The following is an 8,031-nucleotide window of genomic DNA, read 5'->3' as shown; positions in this document are numbered from 1 at the left end:
AAAAGTACCTTCTTCATTTTGCTTAACTTGAAGTCCCAGAAAGTAACTAATTTCTCCCATCATACTCATTCGATATCTTAACTGCATTAGCTTTGTAAATCTTTCACAGAGTTTGGCATTTGTAGAACCAAATATGATATCATCAACATATATCTGTACCAAAAGTAAGTCATTTCCATGGTTGAGGTAGAATAGAGTTTTATCAATTGTGCCTCTGTGAAATCCACTTTCCAGAAGAAATTGAGCTAAAGTCTCATACCATGCTCTTGGAGCTTGTTTAAGGTCATAAAGTGCTTTGTCAAGCCTGTAAACATGATTTGGAAATTTTGAATCTACAAAACCTGGAGGTTGTTCAACATATACCTCTTCTTCCAATTCTCCATTGATAAAAGCACTTTTCACATCCATTTGAAAGATTTTAAAGTTTTTTTGAGCAGCATAAGCCAAAAAGATTTTTATGGCTTCCAATCCATCAACTGGTGCAAATGTTTCATCATAATCAATACCCTCCTGTTGAGAGTAACCCTTAGTAACCAACCTGGCTTTGTTCCTTGTAATTAAGCCATCACTGTCAGTTTTGTTTCTGAACACCCATTTTGTGCCAACAACTGATCTGTTCTTTGGTCTTGGCACTAGGGTCCAGACTTTATTTCTTTCAAATTCATTTAACTCTTCCTGTATTACTTGCACCCAATCAGCATCTTGAAGAGCTTCTTCCACTTTCTTTGGTTCAGTCTGAGATAGAAAAGAATGATAGAGACATTTATTTGATGTTGCAGTTCTATTTCTGACACCTGCTTCAGGATCTCCAATAATTAAGTCAGGTGTATGTGATTTGGTCCACTTCCTAGTAGATGGAAGTTAATTTCTAGAACTCGATCCTCCCCCATGATCCATGCTCTCTCCATCAGTATTTTTTGATACCCCCCCTGTAGTTATGCTCTCTGAGACTTCAGAAATTGAGTTAGATCCTTCAGGATTTGAATTATCAGAGTTTCCGGAATTATCAGAATTTGGCTCATCAGAACTTGATGAATCAGAACTTGAAGAGCCAGTGACAGGTTCTGATGCTTCTTGGGAGTCTTGAGTTGTGATAGGATCTTCAGCTTGCTCCCCTTGGACAGGTGCATTTTCCTTTGGAGTTGTTACCACAGTTTCAATGACATCAGAATTTAACCCGTCAGAACTTACAGGATCAGAGTTTAAGTCATCAGAATTTACAGTATCAGAGTTTAAATCTTCATTTTTCAAATCTCAGTTGATCATGATCATTGAAATCTTCAAGTCCAGTAATCTTCTTATCATTAAAAGATACATTGACAGATTCCATGACAACCCCTGTTCTTAAATTGTAGACTCTGAAGGCTTTTATGGAAAGTGGATATCCAACAAGAATTCCTTCATCAGCTTTTAGATCAAATTTTGACAGCTGTTCAGGATGAGTCTTAAGAACAAAACAGTTACATCCAAATACATGAAAGTATTTCAGATTTGGCTTTTTTCTTCACCATCTCATATGGTATTTTTCCATGCTTGTTTATGAGTGTAGCATTCTGTGTAAAACAAGCAGTCTACACAGCTTCAACCCAAAAGTAGGTTGGTAGCTTTGCTTCATCAAGCATAGTTCGTCAAGCTTCAATGAGAGTCATGTTCTTTTTTTCTACAACTCCATTTTGCTGTGGAGTTCCAGGTGCAGAAAATTCCTGTTTGATTTCATGCTCTTTGCAGAACTCTTCCATGATTGAATTCTCAAACTCAGTGCCATTATCACGTCTTATAATTTTAACAGAATCTTTGACCAACTTATCCAGCTGCCTGACATGATCAGTTAGAGTAGATGCAGATTCATTCTTCTTATGCAAGAAATACACCTAAGTGTATCTTGTGAACTCATCCACTATAACCATAGCATATTTCTTCTTTGCAATAGACATGACATTGACTGGACCAAATAGATCAACATGCAGTAGGTGATAAGGCTCAAGAATTTAGGATTCAGTTTTGCTCTTGAATGAAGATTTTCTTTGTTTTGCCTTTTGCCATGAATCACAAAGGCCATCAGGAGCAAATACTGATTTTGGCAGTCTCTCACAAGATCTTTCTTTATAAGCTCATTTATGTTGTTGAAATTTAAATGAGAGAGTCTTTTATGCCAATTCCAGCTATCTTCAATTGATGCTCTACTCAGCAGACAGATTGCAGAACCATCAGAACTTGTTGAAAGTCTGGCTTCATAAATGTTACCATGCCTGTAACCTTTCAGAACCACTTTTCCTGTATAATTGCTTACAACTTCACAGTGTTCTTCAAAGAAATCCACATGATAACCTCTATCACAGATTTGACTCACACTTAGCAGATTATGTTTAAGTCCTAAGACAAGAGCTACTGTTTCAATGATGACATTCCCAAGATTTAAATTTCCATATCCCAAAGTTTTTCCCATGTTGCCATCTCCATAAGAAACTCCTGGGTCAGCTTTCTCCACAAATTCTGATAGCAGGGCTTTATTTCCAGTCATATGTCTTGAACATCCACTGTCCAGAACTAGGATATTTTTCCTGTTGCCCTGCAATCACAAAGACCACTAATGGTTTATTTTAAGGACCCATACTTGCTTGGATCCTTTGGCCTTTTTAAGTTTGTTAGCATTTGCTGCGGATTTAGTTTCAGAGTTTATGCTAACATGCTGTTTATCAGAACTTATATCAGACTTTGTATCAGACTTTACACTAAAAGGAATTATAGTAACTTTCTTCAAAGAATGTTTTATTTGATAATAATCATAGTACACACTACAATATTCCTTATAAGTATAAATGGAATACCATAAACTAACACAATGAAAACAAGGATTTTGTGGCTTAAATCTAACAGACTGACTCTTAACTCCTGATCTAGGAGGTAAAGAGTTTATACTTTTATTTTTCCTGCAAAAAGAAGCAAGATGGTTAGAGTTTCCACAGTTATAACATTTATTTTTAGGAGCATTAGGAACAGGCATATAATTATTGCTTTTGTTCAGACCTTCCTTTCCATTCCTATTTTTCCTAGCTTCCTTTACCTTGTTGACATTCCTAATATCTTTCAGCTTATGCTTAAGCTGCTTTTTTGTCATTAAGCCTATATTGACTTCAGCTGGTTTATCCTGTTTTAATTTGTCAGAAGTTGACTTATCCTTAACTTCTGTCACAGACTCTTTCATCTTTTCAGAATCAGAATTTACAGTTTTAGCTACAAACTTAACAGGATATACCTTTGGCTTAGCAGTCTGTTTAACAACAATTGGCTCAATTTGTTCAGTTCCTTTTTCACTTTTATCATCTCCATAACCTAAGCCCTCTTTCCAGTTTCCACTACTTAACAAATTTTGAGTTGTTCTTCCAGAGTTAGTCCAAGTCCTGATAATATCTCTTTTCTTTTTTAAGACAGCTTTTAGAGATTCATTTAATTTTAACACTTCATCTCTAACATATAAAGCATCATATTTTCCTTTCTTAGTTTGATGAAGTAAGACGAACTCCTTTTCTATATAATCATTTCTCTTTTTATAAGCAGAATTTTCAGATGATAATCTTTCACATGTTAAAGTCTGATCTCAATAACTAATAAACATGGTTTTAAGATATAATCTCAACTCAGTAATATCATCAGTATGAAATACATAAGTTGTTTGAGGTACCTTTAATTCAGCAGTTTCAGGACTGCCATCAGCATTTGCCATCGGGGCATAGTTCACCTCATGTTCAGAATCTGAAGTGTATGTCCAGCTTTTCTTCTTTGTGACAAGTGCCTTGCCTTTGTCACTTTTTCCTTTCTTGCAGTCAGGAGATATGTGGCCTCTTTCACCACAGTTATAGCATTTGACATTTGAGTTGTCTCCTCTGTCAGAATTTCCTCCCTTGCCTTCAGACTTTCGGAACCCTTTCTTATCAGAACTTCCACTTTTCCTGGAAAACTTCTTACCTTTCCTGAATTTCCTGTAGGCTATCTTTGTGATACCCTTTACCATAAGAGCACACAATTTCATCATCTCTTCATCAGGATCTATTTCAGGTAAACTTTCAGTTTTCGAATCATCATCATCAGAATATAATGACTCTGAATTAGACTTTATGATAAGAGCCTTTCCTTTGCCCCTCTTTGAGGCAACAACTTTAGGAGATTCCTCCTCAGCCTTAAGAGCAACTGTCGTTGACCTTCTTCCATGCCTCTAGCTCCTTTGATTCATCTCAAGTTCATAAGTCTTGAGCATACCATAAATTTCATCAAGAGTAGTTTTAGTAAGGTCATAGTTATCTCTTATAGTAGTAGACTTCTGATAAATGGATTTTATATCCACTTGGAATGCTTTATTACAAGCTTAAATTGGTGTTTTGGACTCAAGTTGTTGGTATTTTGATGTGTTTTTGTGTTATTGGATTTCAGGAATCAGTTATATAAAGAAATGAGATTTTAAAGGAAATATGATAAAAAGTGATCAGAATTTGAAGCCAAAGCCATTCTCAAGTTGTAGAGAATCTCAATAGCTTCGCGTGGGCAGTTGAATCGCCTAATTCTGACGAGTAGTACTCAAGTTATGGCCAAAACAAGATTCATCAGAAATTTTTCCAGACAGGCTCCAGGCGCCCGGAGAGCTGAGCGCCCGCCAGGAGAGCTGCGCGTCCGCCAAGGCGCGGCTGGTCGCTGATTTCGCTGAAAAAGCCTTTTTGAGTGGAATTTGACGATTTTAAGGGTCCAGGTCCACTAGGGGCGTATATATACTTAAAGAAAAAGGGTTTTCAACATCCGGGAAGATTGGGATACCAAGGAGAAGACCTAGAAGCACAAAACAACTCTGAAAAAGAAGATCTTATTTTCAACTTGTGATTCTTTGAATTAGTTGTAACTTTGGATGCTCATTTTCGTTCTTGTTGAACCTAGATCTCGTTTATTCGTACTTTGATTATTATTCAGTTTATTAAGACCTTATTTATACCATGCTTTTATTGGAACCCATGGTGACGATGAGTTCAATTATGGGCTAATCGTTGTCATGGGATTCTAGTGGATTTACTTATGGATTTCTATAGTTAATTTGTTTTGATATCTTGGTGTATGGTGATTGATTGATATCCTAGTATTGGTTGTGCTTATTCGTCTTATGTGCGTAGCTAACATATAAGATAGTGTGTTAATCTCTATTGAAGCGATAGTGAATATAGAGGTTTAGAACTTGCCATGCTAACATAGGTTCATGTATGTGTATGCATGATTCGTAGGTAACTCTAACCGTTTTACTTTCCCTATGTAATCATTATGGATAACTTATGCTTAAACCGTTATGTTGTCAAATTCTATAGACATATAGGGTCTCAATATAATTGGTGTCTATTCAGCTTCTATCTCTTTTGTGGATGTCTGGTAGAATGGTACTCGTGCAACGAAAGTTGGCGTTTATCAGTTTCGTGTTATCTGATTAGTGTCATCACCATCACATGCTAAGGTTAAGAACAATAAGGCTATTGAATGAAGTATTGAATGAAGTTAAAATCCCATGTTTGTCATATATAGTAATTCAACCTCAATTCTCTTAGTTAATGTTACTTAGTATAATCTATAGTTTAATAAATACCCAATTTGTTATTTGTCTTAGCATTGAGCGATAACCTTACATTGTTGCATATGTGCATAAATTTAACTTAACCTAAACCAGTCTCTGTGGGAACGAATCGGATTTATATCTTATACTACTTTTGAACGTGTATACTTGCATGAATATTATCACGTGTTTTCGCCCTAACAAGGTTTTGGCGCCGCTGCCGGGGACTCGGTGTTAATCTTTAGTTTATGTGCTTGTCATCAGTGGCCGTTAAAGTTCACTGACTCGGATTCTTTTACTTTCATGGTTTATTTGTTTGTGTTTCAGGTACTCATTACAATTGGAGATCCAGCAGCACGAACGAAAGCCTTGATGGATTTTTCTCAACCCAAGATCAATGACATTCAATATAGCATTATCTGTCCAGCTATCATAGCTAATATCTTTGAGATCAAGTCTGGCATAATTCAATGGGTACAGACTTCAGTCCAGTTTGGGGGTTCTCCAACGAAAGATCCCAATACACATATTAGGGATTTCATAGAGATCTGCGACACCTTCAGGTTCAATGGTGTTTTTGAAGATGTTGTGAAGCTGAGACTGTTCCCATTCTCTTTGAGGGACAAGTCTAAGAGCTGGTTACACTCTCTACCAGCTGGTTCGATTACTACTTGGGAAGATCTTGCTCAGAAGTTTCTTACTAAATTCTTCCCTATGGCGAAGACAGCTGCAATCAGGAATGCTCTTACTCAATTTGCGCAGCAATCAGGAGAATCTTTATATGAAGCTTGGGAGCGCTACAAGGAGATGCTTAGGAAGTGTCCTCATCATGGAATGCCTGATTGGATGATCATCAATTATTTTTACAATAGGTTGGGAGCACAGTCTAGACCCATGCTCGATGCAGCAGCAGGTGGAACATTATGGGCAAAGAGCTATGAGGAAGCTTATGATCTAATTGAACTGATGGCTGCTAATGAATATCAGTATCCAGCCCAGAGATTACCACAGAGCAAGGTAGCAGGAGTTCTTGAGGTAGATACAGCTACGGCTATCACTGCTCAACTAAAAGTGTTGTCTATGAAGATCGATTCTCTAGCTAACTATGGTATTAAGCAGATAATTAGTGTTTGTGAGCTGTGTGCAGGTCTGCATGTCACAGAGGAATGCGCTATATCTAGTGAATCAGCTCAGTTTGTGAGCAACTTTCAGAGATCACAGCAACCAGTTCCAGACACTTATCATCCTGACAACTGGAATCATCCTAACTTCAGCTGGAGCAACAATCAGAATATGATGCAACAGCCGTTCCAGTAGTTTGGAAATAAGCTATTCAACCCTCCTGGGTTTCAGCAACAAATTGCACCAAAATAACAACTCCAAATTCAACAACAAAATCATGATGCAGGTCTATATTTGAATGAAAAATCTGAATTGGAGGAGTTGCGGCTTATGTGCAAAAACCAGGCTCTTATATGCCAAACTCGGGCTATTTCTATCAAGACTCTGGAGAACCAAATAGGGAAAATTGCTAATGCCTTATTAAATCGGCCACCAGGAATGCTTCCTAGTGATACAAAAGCCAATCCAGGAAAGTGGGAAGTTGAAGAACAGGTGAACGCCATCACCTTAAGGTCTGGAAAGGTTGCAAGCCCCCAAATTCAGCAAGACGAAGAGCCTGAAAAGTCTCAAATTCCAGAATCTGAAGTTTTGGCTGAAGAAGATGTGCAGAAGAAAGTAGAGGTGGAACCAAGGAAGACTACTATGGAACACACTCCTCCTGAGGGTAATACAAGGAGAAATAGATCTATCCTCCACCTCCTTTTCGTAAGAGGCTACAGAAGAAAAAGTCGGTTAAGCAGTTTGAGAAGTTTTTGGAGGTGTTCAAGAAACTTCATATCAACATACCTTTCGCTGAAGCTCTTGAACAGATGCCTAGCTATGTGAGGTTTATGAAAGGTATTCTCTCTCAGAAATTGAAGCTCGATGACTTATAGACCATTGCTCTAACGGAGGAATGCAGTGCTGTGCTGCAATAGAAGTTGCCTCCGAAGCTTAAAGATCCTGGAAGCTTCACTATTCCTTGCACCATCGGAAACTTGTCGTTCGACAAGTGTTTATGTGATTTAGGAGCTAGCATCAATCTGATGCCATTATCTATCTTCAAGAAGCTTGGTCTTCCTGATCCAAAACCAACATACATGTCATTGCAACTAGCTGACCGTTCCATCGCTTATCCACGAGGTATAGTGGAGGATGTCTTGGTCAAGGTGAATAAACTCATCTTTCCTGCTGACTTTGTAATTCTTGATTTTGAGGAAGATAAGAAGATTCCCATCATCTTGGGAAGACCATTCTTGGCTACAGGTCGAACTATGATCGATGTGCAAAAAGGAGAGCTTTCGATGAAGGTTTACGATCAAAAGGTCACTTTTAATGTGTTCAAGGAT

General features: G+C 37.7%; 1 non-coding gene across 1 annotated transcript; it reads right to left on the bottom strand.

Annotated features, from left to right (window-relative positions):
- Window positions 1-6,310: 6,310 nt before the first annotated feature.
- On the bottom strand, window positions 6,311-6,417 carry LOC141710019 (small nucleolar RNA R71). Its single transcript, XR_012570562.1, has one exon. It is a non-coding gene; the product is annotated as a small nucleolar RNA R71 (small nucleolar RNA).
- Window positions 6,418-8,031: the final 1,614 nt, after the last annotated feature.

Source organism: Apium graveolens, chromosome 2, assembly GCF_009905375.1.
Source record: "Apium graveolens cultivar Ventura chromosome 2, ASM990537v1, whole genome shotgun sequence".
Classification (NCBI taxonomy): Eukaryota; Viridiplantae; Streptophyta; class Magnoliopsida; order Apiales; family Apiaceae; genus Apium; species Apium graveolens.
Note: the sequence above shows the minus strand (reverse complement) of the source record. Positions and strands in the feature narration are given on the sequence as shown.